At 39.5% G+C, this 20,088-nt stretch overlaps 1 long non-coding RNA gene across 2 annotated transcripts in view; it reads right to left on the minus strand.

Annotated features, from left to right (window-relative positions):
- Positions 1-20,088, minus strand: part of LOC102766899 — a 352,974-nt gene that overhangs the window by 174,381 nt on the left and 158,505 nt on the right. For both annotated transcript variants that reach the window (XR_436464.2, XR_436463.2), the window contains exon 2: positions 6,993-7,166. This is a non-coding gene — a long non-coding RNA (uncharacterized LOC102766899). The remainder of the gene's footprint in view (positions 1-6,992; positions 7,167-20,088) is intronic.

The raw sequence follows: 20,088 nt of genomic DNA on the forward strand, positions 1-20,088 counted from the left end.
TAAAGCTTGGAAGGAATAGTAAACAGTAAGTGAAAGGAAATGGCTTAACTGCAACGTGCCAGAGTCAAACGCCTCTAAGTAACTGTCGAAGAGGAGAATTCCAGTGAAAGCCAAGCAGAGGGTCTGGGGGACAGCAGGGAGCTGGTCAGACAGCCACTTCGACCACAGGACGCTAGTACTGGCTGGCACCTTGCAGGGCAGCTTTGTGGGAGAGTAATGAACCCCACTTTACAAGCTGAGACTCTGAGCATGACAGAGATAAAAACGGATTTCCCAAATATCAGAGCTGTCTGTGATATGTGTCCAGGTCTGCAGATCACAAACTGCCCTATCATATCACAACTTCACCGGCTGCCTTTAGAAACTGCTCCGATCCCTCTTGAAGAAGCACTTCTCTATCTCTAGACCTTGGGTTTAACTGCTGCAGAGTCTGGGATGCTTTCTCTGCACACTGTGCCCTGTGTCTAAATTCCATGCATGCTTCCAGAAGGAGACCCCATGTTATCTCTGCCACATCTTTCCATAGGATGTCACACTCTTCCTCACGGCGACATGGCCTTGGAAATGAACCTCACCTTTGACTTATGATTGAAAGGGGCTTGAGGACAGGCACTGTCGGGGTGCATAAATGGAGAGGCATGCCAATTAGTCCTGGAAGATTTTAGTTACTGAGGAGCAACATGTGAGGAGAAAAGGACATTGAAAATAAGAGAAACCAAGAAGCGGCCACTGTCTACAATCTGTCAACTGAGACAGCCCATCAAGGTCAGAATGCCAAGGAAATGGTTCAGGGGCAAATATTCCAAGACACTCTCCTCCCTTAAGAATTCACCTCCAATAAATCACTGTCTAGATGAAATTCCAACAGGTTCAATGTATTGCCTGTTGTCAACAAAAACTTCCCTACATGAGTATTTTCAAATATCTAGTGGCTTCCTATTAATTAGTTGGATTTTGAGAATTTAACTTGAAAATTTCACTAGAATCTAAAATTTCCTTTCAGGTTATTTTTTTCATTGTACTCTGCCTTGCAATTTTATGTATATATTTTAATCTTTTCATACCAACATGATGTTTTAGGGAATGTGTCATTTTTCCAATTTTCTCCCATGGGAAAACGAGTCTCTCTTGTACTTTAACACTATCCACAACACACATTAGTGATATGGGATAAGGTGTTTATTTCCTTTGTCTCTGAATAAAAGATGAAAGTTTTCCCCAATTTTCTAAAAATTGTAATAGCCACATAGGTATAACCAAATATGTCTAAAATTTACACACAACATCCCCAAACCTGTTCTTACTATTATTTTATTTATTGTTATATGCAGCACACTTGTTTTGAGGAATGTATGACTTCTTTTTTCTTTTATTTAAGTTTGTATTGTTCTTCTTCCATATCTGTGCCTAGTTAGTAGACAGGAAATCTAATTCCCCCGGAAGCATATTATCTAAAATTTACAATCTGTATATGCCACAATGGTTAATTTCTTTTCTAAATTTCCCCTTGTCCTCTTTGTCGATACCTATTTTTAAAAGTCATTATTGTCTTCCAGCTGTCTAAATTTTCTCCTCATTTTTCTCCTAAAAATGGACTTAAAGCAGGAGGTCAATATCTCAGCTATCATTAATTTCACACCCTCCTCTTCTCATTTATTCACGGGTCTTTTTTCTCTTGCGGGTCAGTTTTTTCCTTGATACATTTATAAAAGACCTCCTTACTTCATCTAACCTCCTTTACTATATCTCATTTCCCACTTTTGGGCTCCTTATCTTTCTTCGCTAACTTAAGTTGTTTTGTCTATTTTTATCCAGTTCCTGCCTTCTCCACTCCCAGGGCAATTGTCCTGTTATACACGGATCCTGAGCAGCCATTGGGGATGACAGACTGCATTTTCACTAGAATTCAAGAACCAGGGGGACCCTGCAATTTCTCTCACTGTACCAGTGCAACAGAGCTCACTTTTGCACTTTAATTGTACTGTCCTGGCTACTTCACACCTATTTACACTTATGAATGTTAATACTTACTCCCAAGACATCATAGGTATTAGATTTCCTCCCAATGTGTTTTTCAACTAGGAATAGCACCTTATAGTGTTGTTATCAATGATCACATTCCTAAATAGGCAGTGGAGAGAATGGAAATGATTGACTCTATTAGGGTGAGGTCATTTGCATACTGTTAGGTTTGTTAGGTGATTTGCATACTGGCAGATCCTAGGACTGTGTTTCAGAGGCACCCCACCATTTCTCCCTTTATAACAAGGTGTGGCTTATTCGGCTCACTATAAAACTGTCCTTTATCTTTCTCTCTCATTTCATTCTCTCCCACTCCAAAATAATACACACTAGCATAAGCATGACATTGCACAGCAGTCTCTATCTTCTGAGTTAATGTTCTCTTTGGCATAATTCATCATCCTCTCTGATTTTCCAGGGCTGATGACAATGGTGACTCCCCTAATATCTGAATGAAGTCCTTCATAAATATTTTGCTGAGTGATTGATATCTCCTCTAGTTATGTTTCTCACACCTCTTCCCCTTGGCATATAACAGATGGGATTCCATCATCAGAAGCAGATGTTGTGGAAAAGATACCAGGAACTCAAAAGCCCTCTTTCTAATCCCAGAACTCTTATTAACTACCTCTGCCTTCTCTGTGGGTCACTTAACCTCTCAGAGCTCCATTTCCATGTCTGAAAATTTAAGATGCAAATGTATTCTTCAGGGGTGTATTGAGGTGATCAGAAAAGATATATATGAGAGTGTCCTAATATGAAGAAGTTTGGTAGCTGGATTTTTGACACCACTTAGCTAAATTATGTTAACTTTTTAAAACCAGGTGAAATATAAATTTTCTGTTTCACCTACCCCCTTTATGAGTTTTTATAATAATAAACAAACATATACACCTCTAGGAAGGTCAGTTACATTTTGAGCAATTCCTAATGTTGAACTGTCAGACACTGGAAAAAAGGATAATTTTAACTCCTCCCATCTCCATCCCCCATCCACGTCTCATTCTCCAGCTTTATTTGCATGAGGTAGAAGGCACCCGGTAGGGAGAAGCAGGGCTCTTGTTTGATGTTGATTTAGCCTCATTCATTGAAGAAAGGTGTCAGGGCTGCCAGTGTCTGGGAAGCATTTTGGAAGTAAGAAGCAAACAAATGTAAATCTTTAAACCCCTATGATAAATAAACTCTCCTCAGTTCAACATCTATACTAATAAAAGAGAAACATGCAAATTGGTGTCACTCCACTATGCCCACCAGCCAATCAGGATGAATATGCAAATTAACCCAACAAAGATGGGGGTTAATTTGCATATGCAGGCGCAGAGCAAAGACTGAAGATGACTGAAGATGACTGAAGACTGAAGACAACTAAAAACTGAAGAGGCTTGGCTTCTCCACTGAGGCTGGAGAGAAGGCCTGGGTCCCAGGTGCCGGAGGAAAACCGGTGCCAGCAGCCAGGGGAAGGAAGGCCTATTGCACAAAGCTCTTCATGCAACAGGCCTCTAGTCTAAACATATAAAAGCCTAAACGACCATTCAACCATTCAACCATTTGACCAGTAGCTATGACGTACACTTACCACCAGGGGGCAGATGCTCAACGCACAAGCATGGAAACATGGTACAAACTGATGAATCTCAGTAAGAAGGGGGGAGGGGAAAGGTGGGAAGAGATTAACCAATGGCCTTATGTGCATACTAGAGACCTGGTGCACTGATTTGTGTACCAATGGGGTCCCTTGGCGTGGCCTGCGGGGATTGGGCCTAAATTGGCTCTCCAACATCCCATAAGGCAGCAGTTCTCAACCTGTGGGCTGTGACCATCAGAAAATACATATAGCATATCAGATATTTACATTATGATTCATAACAGTAGCAACATTACAGTTATGAAGTAGCAACGAATATAATTTTACGGTTGGGGGTCACCATAACATGAAGAACTGTATTAAAGGGTCATGGCATTAAGAAGGTTTAGAACCACTGCAGGGGTCCCAGTTTGGGTGCATGCCAGGCCAAGAGACTCCACCCGTGCATGAATTCATGCACCAGGCCTCTAGTATAAATATAAACAGTAAATCAAATGAGATACTTACAGATTTTTAATCCCATCATAAAACTTTTTGTTTTGACAGCTTGGTAATGTAAAGTAAAAACACCAGCAGCCAAAAAGAATCAGAGTCTTCGCCTGCCTACTACCTGAAAGTCTTCCCTATATATAACTCCAAGAAAAAATAGTATGTTTATGTAAAGGGAAACACTGATTTACTAGAACTGATTGCTCCATAGTCTAATTACTTTTCAACTGGCTGTTCCAAATTAAGATGTCATTGATGGCTTTTGGTGATATATTTCATTTTAAGCAAATTTATTCTATAATAGAGTACATCATAATGGAAAGCAGAGTTCCTACTCTTCCCTCCTCTTTGTAGCCTGATATCTTGACAAGTAAATTAAATTTAGCAGTTAAAATGCTTCCATTAGTAATTTTATTAAGTTAATTAAAGAATCTCTCTTTCTGAATTTTAACTACCTTCCTTTCAGAACAATGTTGATTTCCTTTCTTTCTTTTTTTTTTTTTAATTTCATGTATCTAGGGACTGTGATATATTCTCGGACCAATCAACAACCCTGTTGGTATTACATTTCTGTGGGCAAGAGGCTACCAAGGAGGGGAAAAAAGAAAAAAGAGTGCAAGAATCTTTGGAAGGGATGGTCTGTTTCATATCCCAGAAGAATTAAGTTGTGATGCCCTTAAAAGAAGGAGGAAGACCAAGAGTGAGAGGAGAAAGGAAAATATACTTTGCAGCTATTGATATTCTTAGGAAAAGGCATAACTGCTAACTGGTGTTTCCATACACAGAAGGTAAAGCACAAACAGTTCAACTAGAGTTTACAGGTGGAAGGAGAACTCCAACTCGTTTTCTCTTACTCTGTAAGTGTACAAGTCATGCTGAGGAAGATGCTAAAGTTGGTGAAGCACAGGTTAAAGGAAATCTTGGGCTCTCTCCAGGAGGTAGCATTTTAAAAGAACCCAAATATTTCTAAGAGATGTAGGGCAAAAGTAGTCTTCTCATGACCTTACTGCCTGTTTCCTGTGGTTGGTGTTCCTAAGCTCGGGAAGTATAGGAATTATTTTTAGATCTTGAAGGGAGCATAGAGAACATTTTATTGTATCCTCTCATGTTAAAGATGAGGGAACTGAGGGCCAGGAATGAATGATGTCACCATCATTGATAATAATAATAATAGCAACTATAACAATAGTGACGAATATTTATTGAACCCATCCCTGGGAAGCTTCACATACATTGTCTCATTAAAAAGCCCATGAGGGAGATTCTCCTAATGCCTCAACATTATAGAAGCAGGAAATAATGCCTAATGAAGATTATGGAACTTGTACAAACTCTGCATGACTCCATAGTCCCCTGTCCACAACTAGCACCCGTCATTACCTCAGATGAGTGCTCTGGGGTACTGGAGCTAGTGAGTGGTTCCCCAGGGTTAAAGCTTAGGACATCCCTTCTCAGATCTGCTTTTTTTCAAACTAGACCCTATGAAGAGAACTGAATATCCGGTGCTTGAGTGGAGGCATGGGCGTTGAGAAGACACTGTGATTTATTTTAAAAGAATCCCATGGCCTAGATACCCAGTGGAGTATTTGCTTTATGTGTGAAACTTTATCAAAGGCAGCACCCATGAGTTCAGACCCAAACTTACATTCCACCCTTCACTCATTCATTGAAGCAATAAAGGAGATTCAAGAATATGGCCCACGGTACCCGCTATTAACACCTCCCATCTCTTATTTTCTAATCCCAGTCCTTCTTGAATAGTTCTCTCCAGGAGCTCACATGCTCTGCGTTCAAGCTCCATTGCCCCTCTCAAAAGCACTCCCATCAACTCCTCAAATCCGCCTGCTGCATCCTCACTCAAACACGGTCTCTCACATTCACAGCTCAGGTACCACACCCACCTCACTTCGGCCCTTTTCCTGGGAGACCGAATGCCTTTCATTAGCATGTTCCAAGCTCACCATTTTCCTCATGGGAATTGGTCACCAGGGCTTTTTCCCCTTCTATCCTTTCCCTTCTCATCAGATTCTGTCACAAAATCCCAAAACACGAATCTGGCAACTCACAGATGCTTCCTGTCAGGACAGAATGGATGAAGCCACTAAACTCTTGAATAGGCCAGAAAAGAAAAAAAAAAAAGGACAAGGAACACTCCATTCATATATATATATATTTCTCCCCCCGCCCACCTTTTTCATACCAGGAAAAGTTAAAATGGCAGATGCCTACCCTATGTGGCCTACCCTAGGGAGCCCACCCCACTTTCCTGTCCCCTCCAGCATCAAGACAAGCAGAGTATCTTTGCCCCTGATTTGATCTCTTGTCATCCTGGATATAGGTTTTCAAGATGGGGTTGCACAATTTCTGAAGAACAATAATTTTGCCAAATGTTCACCACAAGTGTTCGCTGAGAAAGTGGTTTCCTTTACTAAGCACATCCCTCCCCCAGCATGATGTCTTTATAAAGTATCCAGCATTCCTCAATGTTTCTATAATGAATAGCTAGACAGACAGACGCAGGGAAAGAAGAGCCTGGGTCCATCCAGTCTGTGCTGCTAATCAAAAAAGACCTTCCCTCCCCTGACCCTCCACTGAGAAAGATGCTACCTTCAGCCTAGAACAGCCGTGGGCAAACTACGGCCCGCGGGCCGGATCCGGTCCGTTTGTAATGAATAAAATTAAAAAAAAAAAGACTGTACCCTTTTATGTAATGATGTTTACTTTGAATTTATATTAGTTCACACAAACACTCCATCCATGCTTTTGTTCCGGCCCTCCGTTCCAGTTTAAGAACCCATTGTGGCCCTCGAGTCAAAAAGTTTGCCCACCCCTGGCCTAGAAGCATATTTCCTATCTACCTACCCACACAGCAGCCATGTTTTCCCTAGTAATTTACCTCTTACTTCCTTGATTCCCTGCCATTCACACTGCATCTTCTCTTTGGTGAAGATCTTTTTCAATTATTTTGAGAATCTTGTTTTTTTTATGTGGAGTTCAAGTCCAGTAGTGAAATCTGTTTCATATTTGTAACCAGTTTTCAGCTCTGGAAGAAGCCCAAATTGGTGAGTCCCTGTAAGTGAAAAAGAAAAAAAACAAACCCACAGAATTTAGTTATGCAGCCTGATCTTATAGAAGAGAAGATAATTCAAAGGGAAAGAATCTGCAAAAAATAAACATCATGTCCTCTTTTCCAACCCCAGAAATTCTGCCCCATTTTTCAACCTGGAGAGTGATCTAGTAACTGTGTAGCACCACAAAAGAGCCATAAGGATCATGAATTTATGTGGCAAAATCCCTATTATTTGTCACATGAAAGGAAGAAAAAAAAGTGTGGTTTTTAAATAAACTACCAGAGAAGGATGGAACAAGTTTGATGCGGGAAAAGCAGCCACCGTTGTGAAAGATTTGATAAGCTTCTTCTTACTTGTCCTTCACCCCGAGGCTTCTGAAGAGGCCTGAATATCTGGCTTAAAGTGAGTGATGCTACTTGAAATGAAAAGCAAGGCGATTGCAAATCACTCTTCTGCACAAGCTTGGAACACGCTATGGCTTGGCTGATGGACAGATTCAGGTATTTAAGTGAGTGTGATTTCCAAGCAACAATTTCTAAACCCTACATTGTCGTTGACCTCCATCATGCAATTGGACATGTTTATGAAGGCGCGCAGTCGAATGGAATGCGTTGGAAGAATGCTGAAGTCATTTTCTACCACCACGGCAGTATTACTGCAAATTGAAGCCATGTTATCCCAATCAGCGATAGAGTCCAGCTTTGCATGCTTCCTCTGCTTAATGGTCTGAGTTCATTCCAGCCAAGGGTCTGCCTATTTCAGGAGTCCAGCTAGGAGAATGGTTGGAGTAAACCAAATGGAGTGGGTAACCCAGTGTGTGTGTGTGTGTTCAGGTATACTGTCACTTTTTCCATTTCTTCCTCTTTCTTTTATTTTAAAGGCAATGATATAAGGAAGGTAAAAACGAGCCCCAAACATTTTTTTTTTCTGTTATGTGGCCAGAAAGCAAAGCAGCCTTTTAAATCAGACACAGTTAACTGTACATTGAAATATATGGTCTACAATGGCATGTTCAATTAAATAGCTAGAGGTCATTTGTAAAGGTTGGAAACCTCAACTGCACATTGAAGCTACAAAAGCCTGCTTAGATTTCTTGCTTCTTCACGAAGGCCCAGAGTGTTCCTTCCTCAAGTTAGAAGCAGAACTTTTTGTGTCTAGTGGCACTCCTAAAAAGCTTTACTGTCAATTAGATCAAATATTTGCATTTAACCTTTTCTTGAAACTTGCCAGAAAGAAAAACAAAATACAACTTAAAAAGCAAAGACTATTTATCACAATCACTAGAGCAATGGCTGTCTCTCTGATCCAGCCCCATGTCTCTCTCTTATCCATAAGAGTCATTTCTGGGGCCTCTGTTTCATCTACTCCTAAGTTATAGTCTGTGATCTATTTCATACATAAAAGCAGTTTTATTTAGGCCTATTGAGACTATTTCCATTTGAGCCATTGGTGAGAAAACAGTGTTAATAGCAACCATTAGTTAGAGCACAGCTATGTACACTGATAGCCATTCCAATTGCTGGCAACCTAGTGGGGAAAATTTTCACATTCCTCTCAATTGGATAATGATTTATTCACACACCTACTAAACTATGAGATACTCCAAGGCAGAGACCATCCTATTCATCTTTAAATCATTCCAGCATCTGCCATAATATTAGGTATACGGGTATTAAATTAGTGAAATAACAAAATGAATGGATGAATGAGTGAATGCACCAGAAAATTAATATTTAAATACAGACAATGATTATTTGTGTTACAGTCCCACTATACTGAGAACCGTTTGGAAGAGTTTTGAGAGAGCCACAGAGAAAGCTTGGCTGACTATTCTTGGAGAAAACATTCACTGTTTGTTGGATGGAGACAGTTCACCAAGAAAGCAGATTTTGACCCTTTGAGAACTTGAACGTGATGATGAGTTTATGACAGTTCTAAAAGCCAACATACGGTCGGTGGCCAGATTGTGGTTCTGGACTGAGAGGCTTCCATTTGGAAGGCAGACAAGCATTTGAATTATGGGCCTAATGAAAGTGTCAATAGCAATCCTGTTACTGGAGGAGCTGTAAAACCCTGCTTAATGAACTAGGCAGGGACACAGAAACACAATGGTCTAAAATGTACTGTAAGAGAAAATGATAATTAGCCCAGATTTCATGTACAAGATAAAATGCATAGGGATGATATTACCACTGAGCAATATTATAGTCCTTCAGGGGACTGTTTTGTTAACAGGGTTTGGCTCAGCCTTTTCGATCCTCCTTGTATGAGTGGAGATGTACTATACAATCGTGAGCTGGGAGATAGGGAGTGTCAGATGGTAAAATTCCTATCATAGATGCTGACAAGGGAAAGGACAATAAAAGGATTCGGCCTTATTAAGTGTTCATGATTATCTCAGAGGCTTTGTGCAATATTGGATGTTAAGCCAAACGGCTCACCACACCAGAGAAATGGGTGTTAAAGAGAAAGTCATTCTTTAAACTTCAAGTCTACTTGTCTAGGCCACCAAACATCAGCCAGGAAAGTAAGGCAAGACAAGGACCTGTAGTGAGCAGTTGGGCAATAGCCACCTACTTCCAGCCTAAGAATCAGGGAGCTGCGGAGGCAGCCCTGAGTACAGAAGGGAGCAGTGAACTTAGAGGCTGGGGGCTAAGATTCTAGTCTTAGTTCCACATGAGTCTGAGTTTGAACTTTCTCATCTCTTCAAAGGAGGGTGGAGGTGGAGGTAAATTCGAGTGGCGCTTCAAAAACGTTAAGAGGCTTATAGACCTGAGGATTCTGTTAAAATACACATTCTGATTCGGTTGGCCCGGAATGGGCCCTAGAGTTTGCATTCCTAATAAGTTCCCAGGTTATGCAGCAGCTGCTGGCCCATGGACCTCAGTTTGTGAAACAAGTGACTACACAGTATTTCTCAACTTGTAAGTTCTGTGCAACTACCAAAATCAACAAGAAACTGATGGATATTTGTTACTATACCAGGTAAATGGGAAGAAACAATTATTGAGCTTTTGGTATCATCAATGCAAAGTTGTTTTGCCTTTTTCTTTCTTATCTTTTAAGTCTAAATAAGTGTCTCCATCTTGATTAGAAAACTGCATGAATACTGTGTCTTTTGAAAAGATGAATTAGGAGTCTTTGGCAGTAGACTGTTAATATTGTTAGGCTAGCAAAATATTGCCTTTGAATCAATTGTTTCATAACTAAATGGATTGCATATGGGAAAATAAAATTGGGGAAACTAGAAGTTATGAGTTAAAATGGTGAATCATAGCTAATAAAATGAAAGCAAAGGGGCTCGAATGATGTAAAGTGAGGCATAGTGACTTGGGTACAAAAATAAGTTAATGTTGCAGGATGAAATGTGGGACCTGACTTATACCTTGCACAAACAGTATCATTTAGCCTAGGTGCTTAGCCTGCTGAAAGTGATCTAGGAAGCTGAAATCTATTGAGTTCTCTCTTTATATACCTTCTTCTCTTGCCCACGCTATATTTTTTAAGTGATATATGTATAGGGGGGGAGGATGGGAGGAGGAGTATTGCAATGCAGCTTGAAAAAGTATTTCACAAATGTGCAGACAGGAGTTTTGGATGTTGATAGACCTTTTCCTGATTGTGTCTAGGAAAATATGTGTCACATAACAAGAGCTCAATGTTTGTTAAATAATACTAAACCGAAAGCAATGACATTTGATAAAGCTGCAAGACTGAAACCAATTGAAAGTTCACAGGATCTTCAGTGACACTGAAACTAAGGGTCATGAATTTGGGGGTGGGGTGGAGGAATGTGTCATCAGTTAGGGGGAAAAAGATTTTTCTCTTTCTCCTCACCTAGAAGAGAAAGCTTAGTCTAGAGAAGAATCAATGAATTAATCTTTGTACACAAATTTAATGAGCTCTTATTGTGTGCTTTATGCTTCATATAAACTGTCTGTTTTACCTCTTTCAATATCCCTATGATTTCATTAAAATTATCAGACCCATGTGCCTAGGGTGCGACAAGTTGAAAATGGCAGAACTAGGGGTTTCCTCTAAGTTCATCTGACTTAGAAGTCTGCACTCTTCACATAACTGGTAACACAGTTGGGGTTGAAGGAGGTAGAACAAGATACTTTTAAAGCAAGGAGAAAATAACGTATTTCCTAAGGTGCCATATTATGGAGACAACGAGTTGTAAAGGCATCAAGAGAAGAGGTACTTTCTCTGGACTTGGGTGAAGGTTGTTTCATGGACAAGGGCTGGAAGTGGGCTGACACTTCATTTACTCACAACATATTTGTGTGGCCCACAAAAAAGAAAGCTGGATAGATAGTAGTAGACAGATGAAGTGAGAAGACGAAGGGTGTTGAAGAATGATAAAAGCAATTAGTGTTTTTTAGATAAATGTCAAATTTGTAATACATACCAGAAAAAAACCAACACATGGGGAACTATTTTCCATGTTCAGCATCAGTAGTAGACAGATGAAGTGAGAAGATGAAGGGTGTTGAAGAATGATAAACGCAATTAGTGTTTTTTAGAATAAACATCAGAAAGATTTTGTAATACATACCAGAAAAAAAGCAACACATGGGGAACTATTTTCCATGTTCAGCATATATTGGCCCCCTCAAAAGACACACAGCCAATGGGGTAGGGTAAAGGGAGCATGTGTTGCTCAGATAACCTAAAAGCACATCGTGAATAAGCTAAAACCTCCAGCCAGACAAAAGCCTATTGGTGTATTACTCCATTTAATTTTCCAGGTCACGATTGCCTCTCTCTTCAAAGCGGTTTCTAGTCTCAATTAAGAATTTCTTTAAAAATGAATGGATGGAGTATTTCAAACTTGTTATGGAATATTAAAGATGAGTCACTTCTAAAAAGTGGTTTTGGTTTTTCCCTTTTCCTGAACTATGGCTTCTGGAAGAGACCAACACCTCTCAGAAAGAATGGGTGATTTAATAGCTCTTAAGACAGTTAACTTCTCTAAAATCTTCAGAGGAGTCCTACCTTGTCAAAGCTTTCACAGCTACTTCTGTACTAGCCAAAATGTGCCGGGCCAACCTCACCTTCACAAAACATCCCTTGCCAATGGTGTTCAGGAGGATATAAACGTCAAGATGGCATTCCTCATTGGCAGAGATGGCTGAAAAGTCATCAGACATCGTGACTTAGAGAATAAGCTAACGCCTCCAAGTCCAACAGGTCACTACTCATCAGCTTCCTGGGCTCTAAAGGACAAAAACCTCAGCCAATCGGAGCCTTATATCGGGGTGGTTGGTAATTCCATCACAGTGGTGCCTTATGGGTCAGAGTAAGGAATGGACCAGTCACGGCTGGGGATAAACCACAGTGGCTTTCTCACTTTTTGGACTCATGACCCTTTTACTCTGAAAAAAACTAAAAGGACCCACAAAGAGTTGTTTTATTTGTTTATGTGGATTAAAGATTCATATTTACTTTATTGGAAATGAAAATCTGTAAGATGCCAAGAAATAAAATAAAAATGAAAAAAAAAAGTGGTTTTGTTTCCTGGATAATGCATTTGAGAATGCAGTTTCTACCTCACCCATCACCCCACTGTGAAATCAAATTGAATGACTCTGCTCTTAGAATGATCATTCAAATGTATTCAATAAACAAAAGCCAAACCCAATGAGGCACTTTCCATAGAGCGCCCCAGAGAACTAGGGCCTGGTCTCTCTCACCAGATGACACTGAGATTGAACTACATACAACCTTCACCCATACTGACGGCATAATACACAGTGACTTATTGTCTACTAAGCTCTTGCATGTACATTATATCATTTGATCTTCACAATAACCCTACAAAGGAGATACTGTTAGTCTATTATCTCCATTTAACAGATGATGAATCTAGAGCTCAGAGTTGTCAGTAATTGGTCCAAAGTCACACAGCAATCCAAGAAGTACTTTAAATCTTCTCACCCCTTCATTTCCCTCTCCAAGGGACACATCTTAAATATAAAACAATATAATAAACAGAACCATTACCAAGACTGGGAAGAGTATTTAATTCATTTAGATATGCTTCTGGTCATTTGGTAAATACTGAGGAATTCATTTTCTACCTCCTGCAATTCTGTGAATTCAACCCTGGACAAAAGGTCATCCAGATATGATCCTCGCTCAGAGTTATGGAAATGTATGCAGTCTAAGAGAATATGGGCCAAATGCAAAGTAAAAATATCTGTGTAACTCCCAGTGCCATTTACTCTTGCTGCCTCAAATCCTTTTTGAAATTAGACAGGTTATAAATCACAAAAATATATATAAAAATTTAAACTCTTGTCCCAAATTTAATTATCATATGTCACAAGGGGTCATGAGTGCAGTAGGTTGGAGAGCTAGTAAAACAGGACTGAAATAGGTATGATGGGCAAGCCAGAGAGATAAATAAACAGGAGATTTGAAAATCAATAGAAAATACAAATCAACATCCTTTCAGCCTCTCGTCCTAATCAGCTGGAATTTGGTTTCAAGAGTAATTGGGAGATAGGTCGTTACTTCCTCTTAAAAGTAAGCCTGTAGTCAGAGCTGTGGAAGAGCATCTAGAAGCTTTGTCCTTGTGGAGGAAAGAGGTCAACCGAGTTGGGAATAGCTTCCTTTTCTATCATTGCCTTGCAAATACCATTTCCAAAGCAAACAGGGCAGTCCCCTCTGTCTTATTCAGGCTCTCATTTGCTTCCCTCTTCCTTTTGGCCTCGGGAGCACCTATGCAGCGCAGATCCATCCAGAGGCTACAGACTTGCTGGCTGGGTTCTCACAGGCATATCGGCTGTTGAGAGAATATGGTTATCACAGCCCAATTCATCAACATCTCTAATTCCTTTATCTCCTAAGTTACAGTGTGTCTACTCACTTGTGTATAACTGTGAATACCTACAGAGTTTCTGAAAAATCAATGTTTCTTTACTGTAGACTCCTCAATTTTGTGAGTCATGGAATTGAGGGATTCATAATTCTACTGGTTAATATTTAAGGCACTGGATTCTTTCATGTGCTTCAAATAACTAATCAATACAATCAAATCATCCAAAGACACCAAATGGTCTTTATTCTTCTCCATTAGAAATGAGAAACAGAAGTCCTGATTCCCAGGTTTATACTTCAAACAGGGAGGTGACTCAGAACCAAGGCTAAATTACCTGGTGTTTTTCTGTATCAGGAAATATATAGTCCTACCCATATTTCTCCACTTTCAGACTTGATTTAAAAACCAAAACCAATATTGCTCATGACCCAGGCCTTACAACTACTTTGCATTTGAAAACATGTTGAGGTCTTTAAGCCATTTTAAGTGTTATGACCAGTGGCTCAGGAATGAGGTTTTGTTTAGATAACACAGGACTTCTGCTGTTGATTGAAACCTGGCTTGATGCCTCTATACATCTAAATAATTAGAAAAAATACATTTAAATGAGAAGCAGATGCTGTTTCCAGATTTTTATGTTCACTGTACAGAATAAATAGAAGCTTTCATCGCTGCATTTACTCATTGGATATCACACGAATCATTATTTAAAACACAGGGCATTCCTTTCACAAAGGTAAAGAAAATAGAGGTCTTCTGAGTACTCATTCCTTAAAAACACTTTCTTCTCCAAGAAAACTACACAGGGCTATTCATTTTCCATTACCCCTTCCCATGCTTCTATGCCTGGTGCTAAGCCAGTAGATCCAAACAGAATTGGGGGAAGGCTGGCGCTGAATGCAAGGATGGCAGGCCCTGCTGGTGTTCCGTAGCTTGTAATTGGCAACAGGCAACAAACATACTGTGAACGCTCAACGTTCATCTTATCAGATGCAAAACCAATTACGAAGAAACTATACCCAGGCAAGGAAAAATTAAGGGCAGGACATCACAGGGTACCTTTGAAAATGGAGAGTCATTTTCTTAAGCTTCTTTATCTGTTGCTTTGTCAACACTCTAGCAGGTAGAGTACGTTTTCAGTTTTTCTTCTCAGCTAGGAAGTTACACACTAGGTTCCTGAGCCAATTTTAAGTGCTTGAGTTGTTTGGATGGAAGAGCTATGTAAACATAGGGCAAAGGCCTGCCCAACTTCAAAGCAAAGCATGTGTACATGGAATCCACAGATTACAAACCTTGGTCTTCTGAGCTGATAGCTCCAGGGAGACAAGCCAAATGGGCTAACAAGCCCAATGAGAATTAATGGGCAATGAAATGATAATGCAATGTGCTAAAATTGCTGATTTATTTTTTTCTCTCCCATTACCCCCCTAATCATACTTTTTATTAAATAGAAACTTGACAATGTTTTTTTTTAAATATGCTTTTATTGATTTTTTAGAGAGATAGGAAGAGAGAGGGATAGAGAGATAGAGACATCAATGAGAGAGAAACATCACCCAACTGGGATTGAGGCCGCAATCCTGGCATATGCCCTGACCAGGTATCTAACCAGTGACATTGGTTCATGCGTCGATGCTCAACCATTGAGCATCACCTCCCAGGCCCTACCATTCATATTTTTAAAAATGTATCTTTATTGTTGAAAGTAATACAGGTGCTCCCTTTACTTCCCCATTGACCCTTTCTAGACTGCCCCCGCCTCATTTTTAAGGCTATCTCTCTTACTATTGCCCCCACCTCCCAGGCTGGCACATATAGGTTATCAGTCAGTCAGTAAATATTTGTGGACTGACACCATGAGTGGATATGATTTAAATGTTTATTCACAGCCCTAAAATAAATACCAGCATTTCTGAGTTGTATTAAAGTACAACATAAAAATAGTAGGTGCCACTTAACAATCACTTAGCACTCATTAAGTATTTTGCTTAGTTTTACTTGCATTACATTGATTTTGAGTGATAGCCTTAATGATATTAGAAAGTAAGTGTTATTGTCTCTATTTTATATGTAAGAAACAAGAGGGTAAGATAGGTGAATTGATCTGCCTATGCCGCTGCCAGACAGTGACAAACTTTTCTCATTCATTTGGCTCCATAACCCGTATACATTCTGTAACCACTACATTATGCTACCTGCTGGGATTCAAAGGTTTTGAAAGCTCATGCTAAAAACTTGGATTGCACACAGAAAGGAAGCATAAAATGTTCTACCAATTAATTAACCTGGGAATATCAAAATCAGGTTGTCCTTGCACATGCAGTAAATAAACTGTTCTTAGAATCAAACCAACACTCCAAGTGAGCAATGTCGTCTTCCAACACAGAGAAAGGTTTGAAGGGTTCAACCATATGAATGCTGTTGCCATGAAATAAACCAACGTGAAAAATTCATCCAGAACTATTGATCTGAACAGACAGTGAAGCAATTCTATCCCATATGGGTACATATAGATCCAAAGGAAAATAACATATGTTAGAAATAGAGAATATGCACATTATCTCTGTGGCTGCTGCTGTTGCTGCTACCATTATGAATAATAATAATTAGTATTTGTTATCATTGTCATAGTTAAGAATTATTGATAGCTTCCTGTACACCACAAGGTCTTTATTTTGCTGATGCAGAGATTGGCTAGGATTAGAATTCAAAGATATGCTGGTGGATGGGAAGATATCAATCAAAGAATTTGTATGCATATATGCAAAATCCATGGACACAGACAATAGTGTGGTGAAGGCCTAGGGCAGTGGGCGGGGGCAAGCTGGAAGGGGTCAATGAGGAAAAAAAGGGACAGATGTAATACTTTCAAAAATAAAGACTAAACAAAAAAAGGATTCAAAGATATGCTACCACCCAGATTCCCTGGGTCTCCTTTTCTCAAATTAAAAATATTGAGGTTTTTCTGCTTTTGTGTTAGCATATTACAAGGATGAGGAGCTGCGTATGAAAATATATGGTAGTGCTTGCTAATGATGGGCTTATCCTAAATCAATTCAGCATATAGTCTGTGGTCTCCATTCAATAGCTGGGGTGGGACCTGTCATTGGAGAAATTCTGGTATATTTTCTAAAGTTCTTCTTCTAAACAGACTATGAATACAATGGAATATTTTTCTGTCAGCATTTTGAACCCTTAGGTACTGGGTCTGTACGAAACCTGAAAATACAAAGGACTTCCATTCATGGGAAATGAGATGAAGGACAAAGCTAAGTGCCCTTTTCAGAACACTTTAAAATTATATTCTGTTTATTGAGTTCATGGCTTGGTCCAAGGTTCAGAATGATATTCATTTTGTTTGAATAGGTTTTCTTCTCAAATCATTGTGAAGAAAATTATTAGTGTATGAAAATGCTGCATAAAAGAAAAAGATTCATAGGGACCACCCTAAATGTAGGAGCTAGGAGCTACCATTCTCTCTGGAGGGTAGCTGTGAGAACTGGGGGAGTTGTTTACATTCTCCCAGCCTCAGTTTCCTCATTTTAAAATGGAGGGCTTTATCTGGGTTGTCTCAAAATTACTATGGAATTAGAACTCTATGTCTCTTTTAGTCTACCTTAGATCGAGCACTTATATGTGCATTTACATTGCAAATGAGCACATAAGAAATGCAAAGAGCCTCTCAATAAATTCCTGGGAAATAATTTGACAATGTGCCTAAATTATAAATAGCTCTAGTTGTCTAACACATAGAAGAAGGTAACAAGATTTTTCAACTTGGTGCAGCAATGATGATTATCTCAGCCTCCTTAGGTTTTTCTCATTGTCCTGAAACGTAGGTATCAAGGAAACAAGAAGGAGAAATGCTGTGTATTTCCTCCTGATAACATCTATATTTGACATTCTAGAATAACAACATCTCCAGCAGCAACTAAGATATGCATGTTTCAAAACAGAGAAACTTTTAAAATTCGCTTTTAAGCAATGCGGCCACAGAAGACTCTTAATAATTGATTATAATTGATTTTAACCTTGCCCTAACCTGGGCAAAATGGCAAAGCCAATCATCTTTGTCCAGATGGGGTATGAGAAAAGGCCCCTAGTCCACAACTTTAAAAGCTCCAGACATGAACAGAAGATAAAATATTTAGTCTGCCAAAGTCTTGACCTCCCAATTCCAGCCAGTTTTGAACTTGAATTGATTTCCGACAAGGCATCTGGGAGATGATTACAACAAAATGCACTAAAGCTGGGCAGCCTTTATTTTAACATCCCAGCAGCTTAACCTGTTAATAACAGCAATTGTTTTAGATACAGTACCAATTTCTGTAACCGTCGCAAGAAATGGATAACAGCAGCACAGTCTCTCAGGCAGTGAAATAACAAAAATATAAAAAAAAAATTAAAAGCACAGCCAGTCACAGCGGAGGTGCTGACAATGTTTTTCAAAGAAATCTCAATTTTCAGGGATCCAGATGCCATCAGGGACCCAATTGTATAGTCTAAAAAAAAAAATGTATTAGCTAAAGAAGGTTTCATGTTAAGAAAGAAGTCAATGTGAACTAGGCAACATGGAACCACATCTGTGGTAGCCCAGGAAAGCTGAGCTATCTTGGGGAAGTCACCTCATATCTCTATGACTGATTTACTTTGGTTTTAAACAGTACTGCCCAATAAAAACATGATGTGACCCATGAATGCGAACCTATATGCAACTTTGAATTTTCTAATAGCCACATTAAAAAAAAAAATTAATCCTGGCTGGTGAAGCTCAGTGGTTGAGCATCAACCTATGAACCAAGAGGTCACTGTTCTACTCCCCGTCAGGGCACATGGTGGGTTGCAGGCTCAATTCCCAGCAGGGGATGTGCAGGGGGCAGCCGATCAATGATTCTCTCTCAGCATTGATGTTTCTATCACTCTCTGCCTCTCTGAAATTAATAAAAAATGTATTTTTAAAAGCTTTAAAAAGACAAATTAATTTTAATGTCTGATATATCTAAAATATAATCATTTCAATGTGTAATCAATACATAAGTATTAATGTGATGTTTTACATTGGTTTTTGTACTAAGTCTTCAACATCCGGTGTATGTTTTATACTTATTGCACATTTTAGTTCAAATTCCAAGGGCTCACTAGTTACCTGTGGTTAGTGGCTACCATATTGGACAGCACGAGTTTGAAAAATGAGCAGGTTAGATTAACCCTCTGTAGGGTTTTCTCCGTGCCATGTCATGTTATGTTGCTTCTGCTGCCCGTCATTTTAACTCAGCTTCAGGGTGAAAGTGTATCTGGGACCAGTTGGTTGGTGAAATCAGGATGTTCGAGTGAGAGCAAGCATGGCCACGAGTGTGCGCTTAACCATCAGCAAGGTCTGTGCTGATGTACGGGCATGACCTTTAATGTTACCCTAGTTGGCCATAGGTGGTATAGGGTGTGTGCACAGTGGGCGGTTGCATACATTTTCATGACATAGTTCTAGTAAATGAAATGATAAACAGCATCCTAGTCATTTCCTGAGCACTATATATGTACCATTTATGTGGCACACACAAAATCATTTAATCATCTCAACCACCCTTTGAGCTGGAATTACTAACCATAGTTAGTAGGTGGGGGACTGAGCTTCAAAAGGACTCAGGAGTCTGCCCAATGTCAGACTCCTAGAAAGCATGGTGTGTGGATAGGAACCCAGCTTTTCCAGACCCCAAGACCCATCTATTGACCATTATGATATACTAACTGCTTTACAAACAAATAACAGCATTTGATCTTCTAACTCCTACTAAGGTTTCCAACATCTTAGAGATAATGAAGAAGAGGTATAGAAAGGTTAGAGATGTTGGTTTCACTTTTTAATGACTGAAAAAGTCAAATACAGTATAGCAGATGGTAACATTCTAATAAACATATACTCCTCTTCTCCCCCAGTCAAGCATACCTTCAAAACAGGAAAAAAGAAGGAAGGATGAGAGGAAGGGAGGGAATAAGGAAGGAAAGAAAGATTCAACAAGCACTGTGATATTTCAATAGAGCCTCAAGGCTCTGAACAGAGAATTGTGGCAACATTTCCCTCTCTTACACATTTTCTA

Source organism: Myotis davidii, unplaced genomic scaffold (genome assembly GCF_000327345.1).
Source record: "Myotis davidii unplaced genomic scaffold, ASM32734v1 scaffold6, whole genome shotgun sequence".
Taxonomy (NCBI): Eukaryota; Metazoa; Chordata; class Mammalia; order Chiroptera; family Vespertilionidae; genus Myotis; species Myotis davidii.